This window comes from Lonchura striata, chromosome Z, assembly GCF_050655825.1.
Source record: "Lonchura striata isolate lonStrDom1 chromosome Z, ASM5065582v1, whole genome shotgun sequence".
NCBI classification, from domain to species: Eukaryota; Metazoa; Chordata; class Aves; order Passeriformes; family Estrildidae; genus Lonchura; species Lonchura striata.
This window is the reverse complement of record NC_140740.1, coordinates 21,681,424-21,705,660: the sequence shown is the minus strand read 5'-3', so window position 1 is coordinate 21,705,660 and position 24,237 is coordinate 21,681,424. Positions and strand designations below refer to the sequence as shown.

The following is a 24,237-nucleotide window of genomic DNA, read 5'->3' as shown; positions in this document are numbered from 1 at the left end:
GAATTTTCTGTATTTCAATGAGCATCTATGATAGAATAACATTCATGAAAGCAGGAATAGGTATATTCTAAATGCAAGAATTAGAATCCTTTTTGTTAAATTATTAAAAAGAAAGCCACAAAAGCTTTCTTCACATAAGTTTGATTGGCTTGCAGTTATTTATGCACAACACTAGTTAGGAGATAGGCATTCCTCACTTACCAGGTAGAAGCATCTGGTTGAAGAAGCAAATACTCAGGTGGACTCTCAGGAATTTGAATTAAAACTATGACTTGTTCAGTGTGTAACCACAAGCTTTTAGACAGGAAGATATTTCTTTTGTAATTTTTAACATTTTTTACTGAACTGTGATTCCCAAGTTTATTGGTTGTCCCCTTTTTTTCCCACCATAAGGAGTAGTCTTGTAAAATTTTAATTGCATTGTATTGTATTGTATTGTATTGTACTGTATTGTATTGTACTGTATTGTTATGGCTTTTTTTTTTTTTTTTTTTCCTATTTTCCTTCTTTTCTTTTTCTTCTCTCATGATTCTCTGGAGAAGTTTGAGCAGCATATATTTGAAAGGCAGCTTTCATCAGGTAATAAAATTCATGAGTTTGAGCTGTTTCCTGGGAAAAAGATGTTTTCTTTTTCTCTCTCCACAGGATCAGGAAAGGAGTATCATGCTACTCTCCTTTGTCTGGAAGATGAGAATTACACGGACCCTTGTCCTGCTGCATCCTCATGGGGAGCTGGAAACAGCTAAGAGCAGATAGGGATTGTTTTCTGCAGCGGGTGTGCCTGCAAACAATCTGTCCTTGACTCCCTCAGTCCTCTCTGTTTATGGGAAGAGGACATGAGCTTCTTGAAGGGCAAATGGTGATATTTGCTTCCTGAAGAGCAAGGTCACAGGCATGCACCTCTGTGAGGTCCTGCAGAGTCCCATGAGGGGTGTCTCCTCTGGTCCCCCCAGCTCACCTCATCAGAGGAGTCAGTCAGGTTCTCACTGCCCAGTGCAGAACACTCAAATTGTAGCATTTTTGAGACCTCTGTCTTTCTTTTTGGATGGGTACAAGGGAGGCTGCAGAAAGTCAGCTGCATTTTCACACCAGAATTTTTCTTAGGACTAAGAATTACATTTGAATGAAGTTCATCTGCTTGAAAAGGATATAGGTCCTTGTTTTCATAACTATGTTTCTGTGAGCCACAAGTCTTTTCTGTGTAAATATCTATTTTTTTCTGACTCCTTCTGTGCTGAGCTCACACAGGCACTGGGTAGGATGCCAATCTCCTCACAGGGGTCAGCAGAATGTCAAGTGAACAGGCCCTCCTGACCCCACTGAGGTACCAATTTTAGTTCCTAAAATGTTTTTGTGCCCCTTTTCATCCAGAAGCAGTCTGTTTTCTTTTAACTGGATAGCCTTTTCTCACATGAATGTAGTGATAAGGTGTTTTCCTTCTTGAGTCTCAGCAGGGGATACTTTGCACCTCCTTTATTCCATGTCCTCCATATTTCTAATCAGAGTCACACATTTGAAAACCGTCTTAAAAAGAAAATTGGAAACATGATTCTCTTCCCAGTTTGAGTATTTGGATGTCTTGTGTTTTGTAAATCTACCAAGATACAATAGTTGGCATATCTAGAACGATGATATTCCTGTTTTTTGTTGAATCCAAGAACACAGTGGCTGCTACCTATCAAAGCATTATCTCACATTGATCTAAGCTGTCTGCCTTTTCTGAGGCATGTACAAAAATAACTGTACTTTAAAATCTGTTAGTTTAACATGTTCCTAAATTGTTTTAGTAATATAGGTTTGATAACTTTCCTGTTAATCATTATTGCATTTTCAAGTGAGTGGTTTCTTTTAAGGCTCGGAGCCTCTTTTGATATCTTTAGCCTAAAAACTTAAATCTGTTTTATACTGTTCAAATTGTACTTCCTTGGGGCAAATACTGTATGAGTTTACCCCTACTTCGAAAAAGACTTATTTTAAGGGTATATATCTTTAAGTAAGCTTGAATATAATCAAGTTAATAAATAAAAAAATTACTCAATCAAGTAATCTTGAATGTCTGTGCTACATAATAGCAGACAGATTGTGGTAAATTTTTGCCCCAGAGTTTCCTTAAGTTGGTGAAGAATTGATGAAAAACAATGTGAGCTGGGCCCTGTGCTTATCTTGCACCTGGCTTAGCCTGAAGACTGAAATAGATCTGGAGTAAAGCGAGTCTTCTCAGCTGATGTTTCAGTGAGGCACAGGAAAACATCTGCATCTCTGCACCAGCCACTGGCCTCACTCCCCCTTCACTGTGAGAAACAAGCTTTGTTATAAATCTGGTTTGTTAAGGAGATAATGAAAAAACTCTCTGTTGAAGGTCAGAGATCTCCTACTGCTGCCTCAGAAGGTGGAGGAGGACCCAAGTGTTTATTTTACCTCTTGTATCAACTATAAATTCTAATCAAAACCAACTGAGGCTCTAATTTACATATTAGTTTTCACCCCCCTAAGAATGTAAATGAAGAAAAAACGAAAACATGCCTTACACGTATGACCATGGTCACCAACATCCAAACCTATAACAGGCGACTGTTCCACCCCTTTGGGAAGGGCAAAAATTATAGTATAAAAGAAGAGTGGTGTTGGTGGCAAAAAGGGAGAGGGAGAAACATCTCTGCTTGCATGGGATGGGTCCACAGATTCTGTCTCTTCTCCTCTTTTCCTGAACGGCCACTTTTGGGTAAGTTCTGCGCTTCCAGCTCTGTTGGGGCAGATGTGGGAATGTTTTTGTATCTGTGTCTATAGATAGATTATATATGTATATACAGACATAAATATACATGTATATATATTTTATACATATGCATGTATAAAATATGATACATATATATCATCTATATCCCTCTAATAGTGTTCTGTTACTGCAGCCTGACATTCTGTAGCTAGAATGGTAGTTCTGAATCTACCCTCTTTCAATTAACTGACTCATTAATTTTTTGTGAAATTTGGGTGAATTCGCATAGAAGTTCGTGATTCTGGGTTGCGCAGGTCCTTCATGAACTCATCTCTCAGGAGATGGTAAACTGCACTATTTGTGAGCCTGTGGTCAAATAAGTTCCTATGGAACATGGCCAGGCTGATCGTGCCAAATTGGCTGAAAACAGAAATGAAACCCAGCTGCCCCCAGTGCCTCTGATCTGTGAGGACCAGCTAAACAGAGCTGTTGGGATTTTTCCCTGCTAAAGTTCTATACCCTTATCACAACACTGGCTTTGAAAAACAAGAGAAGGAAACATACCTTTTGAGTAATGTGGAGCATAGGAGAAACTTTTTGTCCATTTTACTACCCTACCTCTAACAATAGCTTTAGTTAGTCTCCTCCTTGGAGAATTTTCTTCTGTTACAGGACATTTCAGATGCAGAGATTTTGCCTAATACAGGGAAATACCAGTTATTAAAATTACAGTTCTGTTGCAAAAGCTTTGAGTAAGCATATTTTACGCTCTGCTTAAATTTCCTTTGAAACTGTGCAAGCCTGGCCTGCTTTGCATCATTTGAGCTTTACTGGAATCATGAAATGTGTCTGTGTACAGCCAGGAATTCTGTCTCTTGAAGGCAGCTGTCTCTTTTACAGAATTTCACATCCATCTTGATGTGAAGTTTTCATTGTCTTTAAGTTGCATATAGTACTGAATTTTCAAGGGAGTAGAATACACAGCTCACACTAAAGTTTGATGCACCTCTGCTCACAGGCAAAATCTCTTGGATAAATACTTACCTAATATGTAACATTTTTGTCTACTGATGATAAAGTTGAAGTTTCCTTAAAGAAACTGATTAAGGTCATGCACACAAAAAATGAGAAGCTACTGAAAATAACTTTACTCAGTGATTTGCAGGAAAGAGGACAAAAATGGGAGGAAAGAAACCTAAAAATCTTCTTTCCCATAAGAAGAGAGAGATAATGTTTTTATTCTAGGTTTCGGAGCTGCAGAATATTGGCAGTAGGGATTAAAGCATTCGTTGTCAGCTGGGAGGGTTCAAAGACAAGAAACATTGCTCAAAATTTATATGGAAGATTGGTAGAGAGGTGCACAAAATTCTCCCCTGGCCCCTAAATATGTGCTGTCTGAAGTGAACAGCTATTATTCATAGGAACCCTTGAAAAGTGAGGGTGTCAGTTAAAGTATGACTTTGAGGGATTTTTATGATAGTGAGAAGATGGTTACATTTTGCCTAATTATATACAATTTTGTGATACCATGCAATAAATTTCAGAAGGGGGAATACCTACAATAGCCAAAGATTGCAAATACCTACATGTTATTAAAGAGAGTATTTTTACATTTAGAGTACTCCTCTTATCTATTACAGAAGGATAAAATCATGCTGATTAGAAGAATCTGATTTCTATTAAGCTATTTCCCAATACACCGTGAGTTGGCACCATGACACGAGACAAAATGCCAGTTTTTACTGCAATGCTCTTTAGAATTTAATGATGTTCTAATCATTAAAGTAACTAGCAGTCACCCTCAGAAGTTCATTTTATCTATAAGAGAGCTTATTCTGATTGAAAATAATAATTTACATTTTTTAGCCAAGACTGTAGCCCCTGCATACTATGCCATGATGAAAATAACCAGGGCTGGATTTACTTACTGAAGGGTGGGATGGGGGAAAGTGAAAAATCACAATAAATCACATTGCACTACAGAACTGTCAGAGTTTTCTGTACTGTCTGGTTCAGATGAGAGTATCAGTTTCCAGTCACAGAGGTAATTGGTGTCAAACCAGCAAAGGATCCTTACTGGAGTACAGAAGTTAAATAATAAAAGTGCAGCAGTTCCTTAGTTCCCCTGCAAGTTTTAGGGGGTTTAAGATCTCAGTAGTACAAGAGTGTATTAGGAAAGATTTCTCCCTAGTCATTAGCACAGGCACCCTTAGATGTCACTGTGCTGGAAGAACAGGCAATTTTGCCTAATGCATGCATTTTCTAAGCACCTGGCTGGTCTCAAAGGAAAAAGTTCTTTGCATTTCACACTGATCTGCCTTTGTCCTTTTTCCTTGATTACTTCAGGGATCAGGTGTGTGGCTTTTCTTCCTTGGGCTTAATTCCTAGGTTCTGCATGATGTTATAGACCTGAACTGCTTTTGCCTTGCACTTTCTTTTTATTGCAAACAGGTGCTGTTTCTAAACTCCAGGCAGGTAGCTTTTTAAACTTCAGTCATGCCCATTCAACCAAGAACTCTTCTTTTCCCCTGTAGATTTGCCAAGGAAAGAGGAGTATCCAAAATTTTCTTGTGAATTATCTTCAACTCCAGTGAACTGTCTGAATGAGAAGTGAAAGCTGTTTGCATGGAGCTGGTAGCACTCAGCAGGTCAGCTGTGCAAATGCAGGGCTGGGCTGTTTCAGTTCTGTGGATGCTCTTGCAAGAGATCTGTATTCTAAAAAAACCCCAAAGAACCCCCACAAAACCAAACCACAACAACAACAAAAACAAAACAGACCACAAACAAACAAACAAAACCAAACAACTCCCCCCAAAAAAACAACCCAACAAAAACCAAACAAACAAAACACAAACAAACAAACAAACAAACAAACAAAAATGCTGGAACATGGGGTAGGGAGAATCAGTGTTTATGAATCGACTTTTTCTTCCTGTAGCACTTAGTTCAGAGGCTAGGGTGCCCAGCTGTAACTCAGGAGAAACAGAAGTGAAGTAACTGCTAATTTCTTTCTCTAATGATTTTTCCCCTCATATAATAGCTTATTGCTTGATTCAATGTAAACAATTTTCTTACCTGATGAAGGATTCCCAATCTTTTTATGATTCTAGAATCTAAATATACAGCTGCAGAAACTGAAGTGTTTTGTGCTGGTATTTCCATCAGAAATTGACTGTGGAATTTTCACGTCACTGGAAGTTAAAAAAAATATTTTCATTTCAAACAGGAATGAAGTTGTAGCCCGAAAAAAGAAAGTTCCTGTAAAAAGGCATTTCTCCCTCTTACAGAAGTCAGGTGAGACAAAAGGTAAAATGAAAATATGTTCAATGATGATCAATTAAATCCTACTTTGGTTTAATGTGTTTTGGATGTGCAGAATGTTAAAAACCAGGTTGGTATATTGCGCAGATTCACTGCTATGTGTATGCCACAGGGCACATAAGATGGTGTAATGACAACTTTTGCAAGTGATATTAGAATTTGAATAATAATGATAACTCTGTACCCTTTCCCCTCCAGATGATTCTGTGCAGTATCTTTAAGATCTCCTGATTAAATCCTTACCTGCTCTGAATACTTTGGGAAACTTGGTGTTTTGGACCATTTGGAAAATATTTGTGAAAAACAAAAGAAAAAACAAACAACCCCCCCCACCCCAAACCAAACCAAACCAAACCACCAACACCAACACCAAGAAACAATGACAAGAATCTGTGATATTAAAACCCTGAAGTTCAGCTACAGCCTTGATGATTGTGCAACTCTAATATTATGGTGTCCTGAGTCACAAAAATACATTGACTTCATCCTTTTCCCTAGGATTGTAATGGAGGGTTGCTCCAGAGAGAGCAAAGTAATCCATAACTGATGCTTTCTTTCTGTTTTTCTCCTCCATGGCAAAACATTCAGTAGGATGATGTCTAAGAAGAATAATCACATTACATCAGGTGTGTGCAAATAATCTCCCTCACTGAAAAATGGTGGTTGATTGCTGACAGGCTGTGCTTTCAGGTTTCAAAGTTTCTTCAGAAATATATTGTATGTTTAGATGGAATATGATATATATAGAATTTGGGTTGAGCTGTTGTGTTCTCTCCCCCTTATTTTCACTTTTGCTAGGTAAACCTTCTTCTTCTGGAAGACAACTTGAAAAGTATAATTTATTTAATCTCTTGTTGCTTAGATACTGTTAGTTTTTCTTTGACCTAGGGCTGCACTCTTAAATCACATTTACAAAAGCTGAATGTAACTCTAAAGTAGCTTTAGATTAAAAAAAACTATAGCATTGCAAAAGCATATTTTTTTTTTCAAGAATTACATATCTTGGCCTTTGTGATGGGATTTTCTTTTCTGTTTTTCCTGTGGTACAGTTAACAATCCCAGCAGCTAGAATACAATACAGATTATTTTGTCAAAAATAGTTTTCACTTTCTTTATAAATAACCATTCTAATGACTATTTATTTTCTTTTGTGCTCTTTGAGAACACCACAGAGTTAAAATCCCTTAAGAATTCTGTACACGCTTCCCCCAGGATTAAAATTTGGATAGCAAAGAAAATTTCTATTTCATAACAAAGTAATCTGGAAACATTTGAGAATCACTTCTTCTTCTAAAATAATATTGAGAAGTTAAACTATATTTTTTTTATATAAGAGTCTTTCAAAGACAAATTTCTCTTTGTGAGAAAAATACTAATTGTTGGGAAGCTTAGTATGTGCTTGTCTGTATCATGCAGGTAATTTTAACATTGAGTATTAAATTTGCATAATAGCAGATTGAATGGCACCAATGCTTTACATTCATCACTAATTGCAACCAGTTGTACAGCTAGAAAATTAAAAGAAAATGAAAAATCTAGAAATTAAAGAAGAGGGACTACACATGCATCAAGTAACTAAAAAACCTAATTATTTCCTGGTTTACTTATTCAGCTCAGGGTTAAAACCTCACGCATTTCCCAGCTGATTGATGATCTAGCCATAGAAATAGAAGGAACTCCCTGACAGAAAAGAAAAAAAAAAGTTTTCCATCAAAGCCTGCAGAATTTTTTATGTCTTTCTTCCACCTTTTTCCCATCCAACAAGACTTTGAAAAACAACAGGAGGGGAAAAAGGGAAATTTTTGCTTGGAAGACTTGGAGCTTGACTAATATAGAGTGTATTAATGAATGTGATAATGTTACAGCAGTAATTAAAATCCTCTCACATAAAGGATGTCTTTTACAGAAGAGATTGTCTTCAGGCTGTGTTAAGTCTATGAAACTAACCATAAACTGGGATACAGGGTAGTTTTGCTGAAAATTACTCATGAAAATTACTCAGTACTGAGAAGTTTGATGAGTTGGGGCTTTGCCAAGCTCCTCAAGTTGTTGTGTGGCCAGGTCACCTCTGCCCAATAACTGGGATAACCCTCTTACCCTCCCAGCCTTGGCAAGGCCTGGATTTAGGGCATTCCTTGAAGGGCACCTATGCCAGCCCCCTGAAAAATTATCAGGTAAATGAGCATGACATTTGGATTCCTTGAAGCATTAACAGCAAGCTACATTCAGGATCACACACCTGGCAGAATTGCCACCTAAGCAATTGTGAAATAATTGCACAAAGATTGAATTTGAAACTAGTTCCTTCCTTTCAGGAACCTTTGCTGACTGGCATACCATCAATACATTGCTGTAAGCTGCTTTAACTCTTTTCAAATGTCCTAGCCTCTATCTGCAATCCTTCACAGAATGACCTGGAAGAAAAACCTTTTTTTTAAATTTAAAACAGTTTCTTCCCTGGATCACTGAATTACCCACCTAGCTCTAATTAAAACCTAAGTCTGGCTTTGATAAGCGTGACTCTAATAATTGCAATAAAACAACTGGTGAGTGGTGAATCAAGATCACAGGAGATATTTGTAGAGGGAGATGAAGTAAATCACTGCAGTGATTTACCCCACCTCTCTCTCACATTTATTTTTGTATCTGTGTGCCTCCTCCCTTGAGAACACACAGCAAGAACTTAGTGACTTAGATTTAAAGTCTTTTCACCTGTACTATGCAAAATGAAAATGATGAAAAAGGTATTACTTTCATCCATCAAAATTTTTGACTACAGGAAGCATGCAGATCATCTTAACTTTATATTTTAGAAATGTTCTTTTCAGTTTCACAAGAAATGAAAGCATTCTTAGCTAAAAAGCTGGCAGAATAATTTTGAGTTTTTCAGTAATTCTAACTATAGATTTTTTTCCTCTCATTCAGAATCTATAATTTTTTTTTCTGGAGAGGCCTTATGTTGTCTTCTCTTTTAAAGATTGACAGAAATGTTGTCATGTCTTTGGCAGGCTATCATTCATGAGATCAATATTAATCCAGTTTTTAGTAGAGCAATTAAAAAGTCAAATATCAGATAGTGTAGTTTCTATTAGCTTGAACAAAGCTGAATAGAGAAACTATGAAAATAAGGAACATTTAATTTTAAAATTTATTAGAATGACATAGCTGAACAAGTTCCTTCATTTTTGGCCCTCTGCATAAAGTATGCTCATAAATTACATGTTAACTCAAAACCCAGATAATTTACAGAAAAGAAAACAAATTGCTCTTGTTTGAGTCTCTCATTGTGTCCTCAGAAGTTCAGACTAATGAATTTGCATTGTAAGTGAGCTAAAGCAAATTAATAACATGGTGTTTCTCACCTTTAGGGCATATTCTAAGGGAAGATTTTAACTTTTATGTCTGTTTTTTCTTGGCTATTTAGAACTTATTTTGGAGAAAATAAGGCATATTTTATCATATCAGTGATAACAGGGACTTCTTGAAGGTGAAATTGTTGTTGTTCTTCCTCATCAGGAGTTGTTTCCCAGAGTAAGGAAGATATTAGAGTTTTATGTGCCTTCTGCCATGCAGGAATTGCTTTATTAATGGACTTAGGCCAGATTTACTAAAAGATGCTGACATCTGGGATGCCCCTTCCTACCCAGCTCCCCAGCACAAGCCTCTGCCCTAGTGAAGGTTTCAGAACAGGCTTAAAAAAAAGAGATTTTTATGTGCAAAAGCCTGTAAAGCCTTCCCAGGACTACACACCAGGCTGCAAAAATTTTGATCATTTGTGATTATATGACATGAAAATTTTATAAACCTGTGATTGATGTTTTTACTGTGCTTTATTCAAAGCATTAAATCACTGTTGCCCATGCTTGGGAATACGTGTTATTGTTGTCTCTGGTCCCACTGACTATGACATGCACCACTCAAACATGTTGCAGTTTTACTCAGCAAGGCTGAGTGAGTCTCAGTTTTACCAAGCCAAGGGGAAAGGAACCTTTTCTTAGAAACATCAATGTGGCAGGATTTAGCTGAGGTACAATTTTGGTTTTATAAACTTTTCAAATTAATTTGGATTAGGAGAAATTGGGACAGCTTTAAAAATTTACATTTGATGCCACAACTACTCAGCTAATTTTTATCCATCATGATATATAGGGCATGGCATTTTTTTGTGCTGTTCCTTAACAATAAACAGTTCTGACATAGTCATTTGTTACATATATGTACAGCTGAGACAGAAAAAAATCTGATAGGCTTGAAACAAAACAGGCAATGAAAATGGCATCCACTATTCAAATATTTCTTTCCTTATCCACTGTTTCCTTTGATAGGTGTTTGAAATGACAGATTCTGTATTTCTGGTGCTGAATACAAGCACAAGGTGAAGCTCAGGCTGTCCAGACTCACCAGGGGATTCTCTAGTTTGCATTCCCAGAATGGGGAGGGTCAGCAGCTCAACAGCAGTGCTGTTAAAATAAACAGTCACCATTTCCACAAAGGTTGCAAAACTGGACACAAAATGCCTGGGAGTAATTATGATACACAGTCAATAACTGGCACCTTCCTGCATCTCTTGTTTACCTTAGTGTTGCCTCAGGGGTGAAAGTAGCAGGCCCTCAGGTAAAAAACTGGCAATTTGGGTGTTGGGGCAGTTTTCTTGTTTTGTTTTGTTTTGTTTTGTTTTGTTTTGTTTTGTTTTGTTTTGGTTTGGTTTGGTTTGGTTTCGTTTGGGGTTTTTTTTGTTTATTTTTTTTAGGGTTTTTGTGTTTTCTGATCATAGTGCTTGAGGGAAGAGCAGAGGATTTTGTTGCTATTCCATTCCCCAGAGCTCAGAAATTTTCTGAGAGTGCTTTGATTCTCAGTGTCCAAGTGGGAAGAGGAAGGCTCCAGTACTAGGAGTTTCCTTTCACCAGTAGAGAGGAGTCCTGTTTTCCATCCTTCCCGATTTACCCACTTATCTGACTTCCTGATTTTAAATCTGACTAAAGACAGATTGTGTGAAACCTCTTTCTGCACCAGTGTTTTGCTCTGTTCTGACAAATTAGTGATTAATTTCCCTGTGTACTGTTAAATGAGCTGCAGAGTGTGTAGCAGCTGAATTTGACTTTTGGGTATAACTTTATGACAGCACTTATGGAAACAGCATTTGTGGAAATCAGCTTTTAGAGACTACAGTCCAGAAGAATCATTATCACTATCATTTACTAAAAAAGATGTCCACATTTTGCTTTTTAAGTGAATTAGTTTGCTGAGAATGTCATTTGTCGTTCAGTTTTCTTCACAACTTCTATCTTGCTCTGGACAAACAATATGATATTACTAGGATGCCTTGTCACTAGCACGTTATTTGATTAGTATTTTAAAATACAGGAAGAAAAAAATGTGGCCAAGAATGAGAATAAGAGTAAGAAAATGAAAATAGATTAAACAGATAAATGTTAAGAATTGGTTTTAATAAGAACATTGACAAAAGCCTAGATATAAGACATTTTTCTGGAGAAAAAAGTATGCTCAAAAGTGAAAAAAAATAGATTTATTCCTTTAAGACAGCTTTTCAGAGCATCCAAACAGAGATATGGCTCTACACAGATGCTGGGAGCAGCAATGAGGGCTCAGTCTGCACTGACATAAGCTGAGTCTGAGTTTTTAGTACCAGGCTTATATAATAGAGCCCCGTGACAGAAGAAGGAGCAAAGTAGCTCTTGTTTTGCAAAGTGTAATTGTTTATCTTCATTGCTGTTGGAGCACTGCAGCAAGGAGATGATTTACAGGCTATGAGCAGCCTGGGATTATTTTCTCAGTCATGCAGATGACTTCTGTGTCAATTGGTCTCTGAGTACATTGCCAGCTTCTACTTTCCCAACTTCTAATTAACTAAAGTTCATTAACAAGGAGGGAAAGGCCATGAGACAAGATGCCTCTCATGTTCCAGGATAAAAGCTAATTATCTGAGTTCAAGAGAAAAAAAAAATCAACATCATGATGCAGTTTAAGATAATTGCTCACTCTACTCAACTCTGGAGCAATTTTTCCATGTTTTAAGACTGTTATTCTGTTCCCTAGTCTAAGTGACCCTGATTTTTTTCAATTTTTATGTAGTGAGTACCAGGGGTTTTATTTTCTTCTGAGATCCTAGGCTTCAAGGTTTAGTTTTCTCTGCTTTGGTGTAGCAAGTTTGGTTTGTGTCATCCACTGTTTTGCTTCCTTGTTTTGGAGCAGCAGAGCTTTGCTGATACATTCTCAATCAAATTAAGTCCCTTTTAATAGAGCTATTGACTGGTCAATAATTCCTTAAATTAATTGATGCAGTTGATTATCTCTACTCACACAAAGAGGTTAATTGTATCACATATGATTTACTTGCTTTTCCTTTCTGCTGCTCATTTATTATTGTCTCTATGGAAAAGCTTGTGGATGTGTGGATTTATAGCATGTGTGTAAACACTTCTGGGGAGAAGTCACACCAAGGGTTCTGTTTTAGGGTCAGGAAATCAAGTAATGAGAAATACTTTGGAACAACTCACCATTATGTGAGGTCTTTTTCCTTATTAGCTCTTTGTAAAATTAGCTTCTTAAAACTGCCAGAATGGAGGGGAGTTTGTATGCATCCCATATCTAAATAGTTTTAAGTGAGGCTTAACTGACCCAGTGTCTTAAATTGAATGGAGAAAAAAACACAAGCCAGATTTTTCAAGAGTCCCAGTTCTTTAAAGGACACCTGGAGATGAGATCAGGGTCAAAGATAGGGTTGCCCAGAGAGGCTGTGGAGTCTCCCTCCCTGGGGATATTCCTGAACCACCAGGACACAATCCTGGGCCCCATCCTCTGGGATGGCCCTGCTGGGGCAGGGAGGTGGGACCAGCTGACCCACTGTGGTCCCTGGCCATCCCAGGTTCTGTGATACCTGATGCTAAGAAAATGTTACCTCGTTTGGTTTGTGCCAAGAAGCAGTGGTTATAATCTGAAACGGGGAAGAATCTGATTTAAGAAAAGACAGAAGAAACTACAGTGTAGTGACTCTGGCAGAGGAGTAGGGACCCAAGGCAGCTGTGAGAAACAACTTGTAAAATTTTCTCTCCTGTCTCAGAAGGTTTTCAAGACACGTCTGGATGTTGTGTGATCCTGACCTGTCACTCTGAATTTATTTACCTGAATAAAATGTGGGTGAATTAAGTCAGCTGGTATTTTTCACCATGGCTGGCAATTTGCAGAAACTATCTTGAAAAAAATTTTGGTGTATTGCCTTCTCCCTCAGCAATACAATTCCATTTAAAATTTTCCAGCTATGGTGTCTTGCCTGAACCAAGTGTTTACACACTGTGCTACACCAAAAGAAAATGGCAAAGGAAGAAAGCCTAGTCAAACATTCAAGCTGAAAAGTGCCTTCCAGACCTTTCAAATGCCAAATGCTTTGCACAGGGGAGGAATGGACAAGTTTCCAAACTATTTGCTAAACAAAACAGAGGCTAAATTCTTTATGAATAGGATTAATAATTTAATAGTCAGTCAGCTTTAGTTCTATTTTTTTTCCCTCTGCTGCATTCCTGTGCTTACTAAATGATTTCAGAACACAAGTTCCCAGGTTACCAATTTTTCTCACCCCTGGCAAACTTCTAAAAGAGAGGGGACAGGCACATCTCTTTGGAGGTCAGGTTCATGATTTACCTTATTATAAACAGCATTCCCTACTTTGCTTCTGGAGAGGAGGGAGTAAGACAGAATGTAGAATAGCTGAACAAGGAAAGAGGAAGAAGAGGTGAAGAGAAGATAAAATATGAAGTGGTGTTTGCAAACAAAAATTTCCTCTGTTTATCCATTTATTTGGATTTTTTTCTTCACATCACCTTTCTTGTGTAAATTTACCCACTGTTGCATTTTGGGATGATCACACCAGTCACATCTTTATCTAAAACTGTGCCTGGCTTCCAGGATTATTGCATCCTAATTTTATTCCACTTTGGTACACCTATATCCAAGTTCAAGCCAAAATGACATTAATTTTATGCAGATTGATTTGTAGGTGAGCCTCTGTGATTTGTAGGTGAGCCTCTGCTTTGGCTAGAGTGCTGGCACACTTGTGAATATCCACCCCTTCCTCACAGAGCTGGAGGAGTGCAGAGAGGGCAAAAAGTTTTCTTCAGAATCCAGAAGTTCATTCCCAAGTAATTGAAGGAGAGGGAGCAGGTGGGAAGTCAACTTCTTTTGCCAGGTTCTGTTCCAGACAATTCCATCTGTGCCAAGGAGGTACAGTTGAGCCTGTCTGAGCCCCTCAGCCACAGGTGGGGCTCTGGGAACCTCTGGGTGAGTAAAGGTGTGAGTGCCCCACAAGTACAGGGCAGGGCAGAAGGGGGAAGAGCACAGTGGGGCTGGAGCAGGGGAGAGTGGGAGTAGACAGAGCTGCACAGGACAGGGCTGAGGGTGACCTGTCCCTGCAGTGCTCCAGCTGAGGGGACTGAGGGGACATCAGACCCTGGGGAGCCCCTGGGGGAAATGTGCTGGAAATGTGCTGGTTTTGTCTTTATTAAAACCTGCATTGATTTTAACTGGTATAAATTAAACTCCTCTTCACCAAATTGAGCTGGGCTTGCTTGCAGCAGCAGCTGGCAGGCAAAACCCTTGCAGCCCTCTGGGCCCACGGTACCTCCCATGTCACCTCCCTTTATCCTGCTGAGGGTGACTGGCAGGGATGGATGGATGGATGGATGGATGGATGGATGGATGGATGGATGGATGGATGGATGGATGGATGGATGGATGGATGGATTGATGGATGGGTGGATGGATGGATGGATGGGTGTTCTCTCATCCTCCACAGCTTTAAAGCTGCAATCAGCCAGTGCTGGAGGCTTGTTCTTAGAATGTGTCCTGAGCTGTTCTGTTCTGCTGCCTCTCATTGGGAAGAACTGGAATTGGTGAGTGTTTTCACTACTGTCTTCCCAGAGACTGGGGGCATGGCAGTGTGTGAATATCTTGCCTAGGGAGATGGTCTCTTCATGGCACATCACTTGTGCATTAATTGCTTTTCTTGTTAGCATTGGCACCCCACAAATTTAAGAGAGGATCAGAATATAAATCTTATTTTCCACCAGAAGAGATGAAGTAACAGACTGCAAACCATGCAGCTGAATCTGTGGACAGGGGCTGATGGCAGCAGTATCTCCCATAGAATTGCTGTTGTTGTTAACCTGTTTAGGAAGTTAGATTTTATTTCAGTCATAAATTAAAGCATTTCCAGTAAGTGATGCATGATACTTTATAAATACTTCATCAATTAAGTGATCCTTCTGATGCCTGCAAGCTGAGATGTTACACTTCACATCATTAAAATCCTCATTTATGACCTTTGCAGAAGATAAGTCATATTCTCTTTCAACAGATGGATTTTATTATTATATCATTATATGTAAAATTACTGTGGAAAGATGTTTGCTTTACATGGTTCAAAGACATGTGGATGAGCGCTCACAGAAGTAACTTTAGTGCATCCTTTATTTTCAGGTATTGAGTGCAGTGTGTGCATGGGACAGGCTTTTATGTGCAGAGTTGCCACAAGGCTGGAAAAAAGAAGGAATGAAATAATGTTTAAATATTCTGTGTGTTTGCATCAGAGTGCTTGTAAGAAAGGTCAGGTTTGCTTTAGTATCCTAAAGGCTACTGAATTTTTTTTCCAGCACAAGAAAAGGCTCTGTGGTGTAGCTCAAGTCTATTAAGACTGGCAGGAGACCAGGACTTGTGAAGTCATTAAGGATAAAAGGGTGGGAGGAAATCCTTCTGACTAAAAGCAAAGGGTCAAAATAGTTTTGAGAATATCAGGAGTTGCTTTGACTTTAAGCAAAAGAACACTGTGGTATAATTCCTATGCACTGTACAAAGGTTCTAGTTTATATTTTGCATCTTAAGAGAAGAAGTTATGAGATGTTATTTGCATTTAATGATGCTCCAATTTGTCATTCAATGCTGATTGAAGTCAGGTTACCATGAAACTACTTTACAACGGGTTCCTTTTATGAACACATCATGGACATAAGCAACACTAAAGGTACCATCAAGTGTCACAAAAATTATGTAGCAAAGCACATCTGAATGCAATTTTAATTTCCTGTGCTTTCTAATCAGCAAATACAGGTTAAAAACTGCACTGCCGTTGAGCGTTATTTATTGCAGTGGCCCATGAATTTGTGTGGTATAATCAGCTTGCACAAGCTGGAGGAATTAAAGTTACTAGAATGTCACACTTGGCTTTCTAGCAAAGACCAGCAGCCTGGGGTTTGCGAGCTTCAGTGTGAAGGAGAACAAAGCTGTCCCTTGCTGTGCCAGATGTGTCACCATGTGCTGCTCACACTCATTGAGGTGAGGTTTCTGACACATCACACACTGGTGTGAGGGAAGTTTTTGGCAGGAGTTTGTTCTGAAAGCGCTCTTCTGAAACCTTGGACACCCACTGTAACAGCACAAGAAAATCCTGTTTTCTTTCCCATGGGTCTTCTACCTAAGTAGTCCTTGCCCTTTCTGTGAGGCTCTCTTGTTAATGTTTTCAGATATGATTTTAGAAAAGCACAGACTTTTTTTTTCCTGAGTCATCCCTTTAAAAAATGCTACTCCCCATGCAGTGACCTGAACAGCTGAGTTTGTGTTTGCATCCACCAAATGAGGAACACACTACAGAGACTCTTACAGCTGATGAGGCACAGGCCTACTGTAGGGCTATCTTCTTCAAATTCACAGCTGGCTATGAGCTGGCATTGTTCCATGGACTTCACAGTGTCCTAGATTTTAGGGACAGAGGAGGCAATCAGTATGCCTCTCTTCCCATGTAAAATGAACCTCAGAATTTCTACACATGATTCCTGTGTAAAGCCTGATGACCTTTACTGGAACTGAGCACATGTTATAGAAAAATGCCTGTTTTATTCAAATGATTAGGCAATGGGGTATTATTCTCCATGGCCATTCCCCCTAGCTAGTATTCTAGTGGTTGATAACACTTTCCTGATAAAAGATGTTTATGATAAGCAGCTTAAATTTTTAACATCTGAAGACACTGTTTTCCATGTGCTTTTGTCAAACAGATAATTATCCAAGGTTTTCTTATATAGACAGCTAGGTCAGGGTCTAGTCCCTTCTGCCATCACACATTTTATAACAGCTAAGAAGCTGACCTGTTGTGTCTTAAGAAATGCTAAATATACACAAAGAAGTGAAGCTCATGCCTGTTAATAAGGCAAGCTCCAAACCACACATCATTAACTGTGTAGGTGGAAATGAGACACTGACATGTGGATTGTGGGGACTGATTTCAGCAGTGAATTTATCTGAGAGCCTCATGAGCTTCTCACTTCCCCTGGCAGCTCATGTACCTTGGTGCTGACCTATGGCAGAGATACATGTCAGTCAAGAACACAGCTCTTCGCGAGCTAGTATGACTGACAAGTCAAGATCCAGCTGGTTTAATTTCAAACTGTCTTCACCTCGAAAGGGCAATATTACAGAAAATGCTGTTGAATTGCATGCTCACTCTTTCTGTTTTGTAAATGTCTGCAAAAAACATCTTGAAGAACTTGGATTCAGAACTGGAGTAATGGAGTTAAGAGACAGTGCTGAGGGGGACATGGCTCATGGCAGAGGGCAGGTTTGTTTCCCAAGTTAGCTTTGTAAGCAGAAAATTTACTTGCTGGAGGAGGAGGAAGCCTTGGGGACTGGATCGCTTGACATAAATTAGAGGAGAGTGAATTCATCAAGAAACTTGGGGATTTCCTCAGGGAGCTGACTGGTGGCTCCCAAGGACTCCCGAGGCAGAAGAAGATCTTTGTATAAAAAAATAGAGAGTAACAAATCCCAGAAAGGAAAGGAATGAAGGATGGGAGGTATGAAATGGAGAAGAGCTTGGAGATGGAGCAGCACAGACCAATGTCTGGAGATATATTAGCTTTTAATTTACTGTTTTATTTAAACAAACTTAAACATGGAATTTGTTTCCAGCCACAGACAGGGAACACACAGCTGTGGTTGCATTTTGTGAATGCTGCCCTTAGCTGCAACCTAAAGATTCTGATTAAATAGTCCTTTATAATGAAAGCTGTTTAACTTTTCATTCTCATCTGGGTTGTTTTCGGGTTGCATTTTGTTTCGAATTTGAATTTGTCAAGAAGTCAAGGGTGCCCATGGTAAAGTTCTGCTCCAGTTGCCTGTTGATAAATCCAGAGTAAAGTGAGTGATTCAAACTGAGTTAGTCAGTACTTACAGAAAACCACCAAAAATGAAGCCATAATTAGATTTTTGAAAATGTTCTTCTCTCTCATGTCATGTGTACTTGTGGAGCTGGCTGAACAGAGTACCCACCATGTGTTACACAGGTGGGTGAAAGGAAAGCTCACAGGGCTGTGGCAGGAGACACTCCCCACAGGGTAGCAGGATGATCTATGGGGCAAATGGGAACACACACTTTTCTGTCTTTTCTCTTTTTTCTGTGCCACATCTCACACTAATAACTATTGACCCAGCACTGCGAGATGAACAAATCTGATGTTCTGTCAAGGAGAGAAATAGTGGTTTGTTACTATGTGTGTTAGAAGTGCAAGTCTGCCCTTAAAGTGTTTGCTAACTGAGGACATCATCAAGGCTTTTAAAAATGGTCTTGTGTTTTTTATCACAGAGCTTTCTTTTGGTAAATTTGTAGCACTTAGTGTTCTACATTTACTTAAAACTTTATCTTGAAGAAAAACTCAGTGTAAATAGCATAAACTTTCCATGTATTTTGCTGCATATAGATTCTCATTAGCCTCCTTATAGTAATGCATTTAAAGGCTTATAAACACCCATCCTTTTTATTAACTGATTTTTTTCAAGTTTGTTTCTAAAAACAATGTATTTTCTCTAATTTCTCCTATTTGTAATTTTTTACTAATTTAGATGATATTTATTCCCAAAAAAAAGAACAATTTTCATCCTTTGCCAGATACATTGTCTTTTCACTATCCTAACACTTTCAAATACAGACATTATGTTGGCCATTTCACAGCACTTTATCACAATATGCTAACAGGTTTCGTTTCCTTGTTACCTTTGTCAGATTTTGGTTCTCTGCTGCTCCATTTCCCAGTAAAAGCAGAAAACATATTATGCAGTCATTGTGCACTAGTGACAGGATTAAAAGCTTTGTTTTGGTAACCATGTGGGTTATTGGAGGGGGCTCAGTAAGGCAGTAGAATGTTTTGTCATAAAACCTCCAGACATTTTTTTGACTAAACCTACTTTTCCCATTCATTTATTTTATTCTCATTAACACATGGATTGTTCTTAATCTCAGAATTATCAGGCATCTTGAGGGCAAGGCAAAATTCTGCAATTATGATTCAGTTTATCTAAACAAAACATTGGTGGGGGACAGGGAACTTAGAATACCAGTTTCTAAGTGAGTGTTGAGAACCTGCTTTAGTTGCTGGGATGTGTAAGCTGCCCCTTTTATTACTTGAATCATACTCTAAAAATACCCACATTTAAGCTTCAACTTGTGATTGTATCAACGGTGAAAAACCTTGCAGCTGTGCCTGCCTGTTTCTGATTAATTTGTTTTAGACATAATCAAAATGTCTGGATTGTATTCAACAATGAAGCAAACTAACTTCTGAAACATGAAATATCCTAGGATATGGAATATTTCCTAGCCAGACCGAGACAGCTTCATTAGATCTCATCCTAGTGTATGCAGCTTTGTGCTCTTTAATTTGCCCAGGACAGTTAGAATGTATCGGGGGGGGGGGGGGGGGGGGTTTGGTCCAATTTTTGTGTAAGAAGAAAATCCAGGTCCAACATGTATTTGCACGAGGAAAAGTCTTGCATGTAAGTAGAATTATGTACCTGTATGAAAAAAAGTCTCCATGGATTAATTGCAGCTCTCAAAATCAGTGAAGCAGAAGACAGCTCTGGTAGGTAGTGTCTTTAAGTAAATGTCTGCAGTCTTTTTCCTTATGAATAATCACTGAGAAGCTGAGAAAATTATTACAATATTATTATTATCAATACCCTGCTAAATCCTTCAGATTTTTTAATATTCTGGCATTAGCCTTTTTTGGGTTTAATCAACAATTTTTATTCCTCTAAGCCATGAAATCAAGAATTATGTCAGTGCTCTGCATTTTAAACATTTTAATAATCACTTTACTTCAATGGTTGGAAAAGGATTTTTAAAATTATATTAGGAAATCTGGTAGAGAGATTTTAGATTATTTTTAGAAACTTAAACCTTGCAGGTGATATTGCTCCATGACTATATTAGCAGAATGTTAGCTGAAGTATTTCCATGCCTTCTTTTCACATATTTACTCATATGTGAACCAAGGATCTGAACTATTAAATTTTCAGTGTTAGATACTCAAGTTGAACACAATGCTCTTAAAAGACTTTTCCAATCTCATTTGATTCTATAAGTCTGTTATTCTCTGTTTTGTCATTGAATAAACTAAACACAAATGACTCAACATTATGCTTCCAACTTCCCTTTGCTAACAAGATTAGTATCCACTGTAATGTTTTGTAGATTATCAAAGAACAGTAATTAATTTTAGCCATGGGTGAGCTCAGTATATTAAACACCATGAAACAATGCACTAGAAAATAGATATCCAGTTTTAAAATAATTAGCTCAACAGCAACCTTTACCCCTGCAGGAAAACTTATACTTTTTTCCTACAATGATAAATTTTAATGTTTTCCCCAAGGAGCTTTTTCATATATAATTTTTTTTCTCCTCTTTGGGTACATATAATTTCCATTTATATTGTCAAATTAAAATGCAATAAAAAGTCAACAAACTATTTCTGAAACAAACTATTTCTGATCAAAAGCAGACTTGCAATGTGCATGAGTCAGATAAATTTGCAGAAGGAAAAGAAGATTCTGGTCTCTTCTTGTAGATTCCCTGGCAATGGAGAAAATTACATTAAAACATGTTCTGTCCCATTCAAGAGAACCTATTAAGCTGACCTGGTTTCACTAAAGATATTAAAGAAAACCCACCCCATAAACTACCCATCAATGCTTCCAATTTCACGTTACCTGAGTATTTGCCATCCATGAAATAGGAAGCTTTATTTTAGAAACAGCAGCATGAGGTATTGCTGGAGCAAATTCTAATTTGTGAGGTGGAATGTTACAAGCTTCCACCCCCTAGATTAAAGATGTGTCCAGTCCCAACATTCTCAATCCAGTGAGGGAAAAGGGAAAAAAGGCCAGAAAGGGAAGGATCCACATCAACCATGTTTTAGACCATTTCTTAGGAGGACAAATTAAGAAGCTGCTTTCCTACTCAGGGTTAGCAGAGACAGTGAATTTCCCCCAGTGCATTTCAGAGATGGACTCAGGTGCTTTTGTTTCCTGACCCTGCACATGGAAGCGTTGATTCAGTCCATGGACAACTGATGGGGAATTTGGGATGTGTAAACTGGATTAAAGGACAGGGCAGTCACAACACCAAATCCTCATGCAGGATGGGTTTGAATCTGTGACTCTCCTCTGAAAGCACAAAGTGTTTCACCCACCTGGCATACAGGTGTGAAAATTCAATAGGTTGTTAAGCATTCTGGCTTTTCAAATTATTTTTACTGCCTTAGAATTTGTGTTTCTCAGATTCTGTTTACTGAATTTTCAGTTTTCATTAGTCAAGAGGGAGGGAGAGAGGAAGTAAGGGAAAAGGAGGAGGGGAGGGAAGGGAAAGGTAGATGTGCGAGGGGAGAGGAAACGGGAAAACGGGTAGGAAAGGGGAGAGGAAATAAAAGGGAGTGTAAAACAGAGGAAATCAGTATAAAGTACAAAATCACCAGCTTTGAGCAGCTTATTATTGGTGTCCTGATAGCAACATTCTTTTGTCAGAATTGGTGTTATGACACAGGTGTTGCAGCACCAGCAGAGGTTTAGACAAAACTGTGGCCAAGCCAGTACTGTTGTTCCACTAACTCATTTTACATCCACCCTCTAAATTACTCCTACTTTACTGGTAAAGTAATCACTGAGATTTAATTAAGCACATAGGATGTAATTGAAAACATTTTGTAGTGCAAGAGGTGCATTAGATGCAGACAGAAAAGAACTGTAAACTCAAAGCTCATTGATTATTTTGAGCAAAAAGAGACCTGATGTTGCCAGTCGCTGGCAAAAATGGATTTTGAGTGCTGTTTGCTGCAATATTTTAGTAAACCTGCAATCCCTTTTTGGTTCTAAATAATAATTTTAATAATAATAATTCAAAATATTTATTGCCTTATAGGCTGGTTCTACAATCAGTGGCAAACCTGGCACATACAAAGTTCTCTTCCTTAAAGCACTGAGATAATATACATGCTGTGGAGAAATGCTACATGTAAGAACCTTATTTAATGTGTTGCTGTCCTCTGCTTTGATTAGAAAACCATTTTTGGGGGAAAAAGCAGACAGGTTTCAATGTATAAGCAGTTTCTGCATTCTGCAAGAATTCAAAGCACAAAGAAGCTGGAAGAGCCTTATAGAGTGGAAGGTTAAAATTAAATTGTTTCAAGGGTCAGTAAACATATAATGGCCTTCCCTAAGCATTGTTTGGAATGCCTGGCTCAGAACTGCTGTCAGAGGAGTCAGAATGAAATGCTTTGTTGTGATTCAAAATGAGCTCAATATGCTGACAGCATCTCATCAAAGTGAGGCAGTTCACAGAAAACAGTGAGATTCTCAGAAAACTGAATTTTCTTGTACAGCAAGTCCTGTGAAGTTTCTTTAGTCAGTCCTGACAAGAAGGACGTGATGACATTTTGCACTCCCTTATTCTGCTGAACTCCTCTCTGTGTCCTATGTTCCTGTGAGCATCAAAGTGTTGTGCTGACTATGAGTCTGCAAAACACACTTCATGTCAGAAAGGGTCCTATAATATTTATCTGTAGCTTCTACCTGTGATTTTAAACAGAAGATGAATGTAAAATAGAAGTTTAAAATAATTTCACATGTGTAAGTTCTGTTTTCACCTAAGGTCCTCTTTTTCAAGGGTATGTAAGCACTTGGAGGGAAGGACAGATTTTGAATGCCTGAAATGAGAAACCTCTTTGAAAACACATCCTTCTGGATTACAGTAGTGCTTCTGAACAAAGTGCATATTCAGAGCTGTGAAGCTGCCAGCAGACAGGTGCTGATCTCTTCTGTGCTGTTCAGAAGGTTCACCCTTCTTAAATTGCTTACCTGCCTCCACTGACTGCCCAGAGAACTGAATTTCCATTGTTTGGGCTGCCTGCCAGATTGACTGGTTTTAGAAGCAGCCGTTTCATGACCAAATCTATTTGTCCTGAAAAATTTACTCTACTTATTACTGTAACCCTATGATGAGTTGGAAACACCTCTTTACACAGAGTGTCTCTTGATGCCAAACCTTCTGCATCATCTGTGCTTCTCTTTAAGCTGTTTGCATTGATGTGTGGAAGAGTATACTTGCCTTTTTCTGCTTTCCTAAATTACTATCACAAAAGCCCCTGGGGTTTTTATGACATCTGACCTCTTCTGCAGAGTTGCTAGTATTCTAAGGGATTGAGACTGTGTATTCTAGTAACTGTCAGTGGAAATACAGAAGGTTAGAAGCAATTTTTTTTGTTGTTGCTCCATCTGTTTGACTCAAGGACTGAGCAAGGAACAAATGAGAAGAAAATATGCAATAATATATAAATTATAGCTCAGAAGTTTTATTGCCAATAAAAAACCACTTAGATAAATAACTAGTTTAGGGGTTCTCAATGACTTGGAGTTGGTAATGGAGTGGACAACTGCATTGCTCCAGGACCTTTTTGGCTTCTATTAGGTAGCTGTTAAGTCATCTTGTTCAAGTCCAAGACAGCAGTGGGTTCAGGATATTCTTCTGATGAGTATTCCTAGTATGCCATAATGTTAATTTTTTAATGGCAAAACTTAATGGAGGTTTCACATGACTGGTACATATTAATGGCATGTGGGGTATCATGTAGCAGTAGTCATATTTGAGTCTCAGTTGCTAAGCATTGTTGCTCTTGCTAAATCTGAATGTCAGAGTTTTTTGACTATGTTTTCACAAGCAAAACCAAGTTTTTTGGGGGTGTGTACAGACATTTACTGGTATATATTAATTCCTGCTTCTGCTTCAAACAATAGTTAAGTTTAGAGCCCCCAATTATGAAATGGACAGGGGCACATCAAAGCAGGTAGTAAGTATTTGCTAACTGTAT

General features: G+C 38.3%; 1 protein-coding gene across 12 annotated transcripts in view; it reads left to right on the top strand.

The window, feature by feature from the left end:
* The first annotated feature begins 2,517 nt into the window (after positions 1-2,517).
* LOC146763687 (uncharacterized) overlaps positions 2,518-24,237 on the top strand; it is a 47,795-nt gene continuing 26,075 nt past the window's right edge. For 2 of the 12 annotated variants that reach the window (XM_085567820.1, XM_085567816.1), the window contains exons 1-2: positions 2,527-2,722; positions 5,943-6,010. The gene's annotated coding sequence lies outside the window, so the exon portion shown is untranslated. Of the gene's footprint in view, positions 2,723-5,942; positions 6,023-24,237 lie in introns of all 12 variants that reach the window. The other 10 variants (XM_085567821.1, XM_085567822.1, XM_085567819.1 and 7 more) reach the window with 10 other exon arrangements.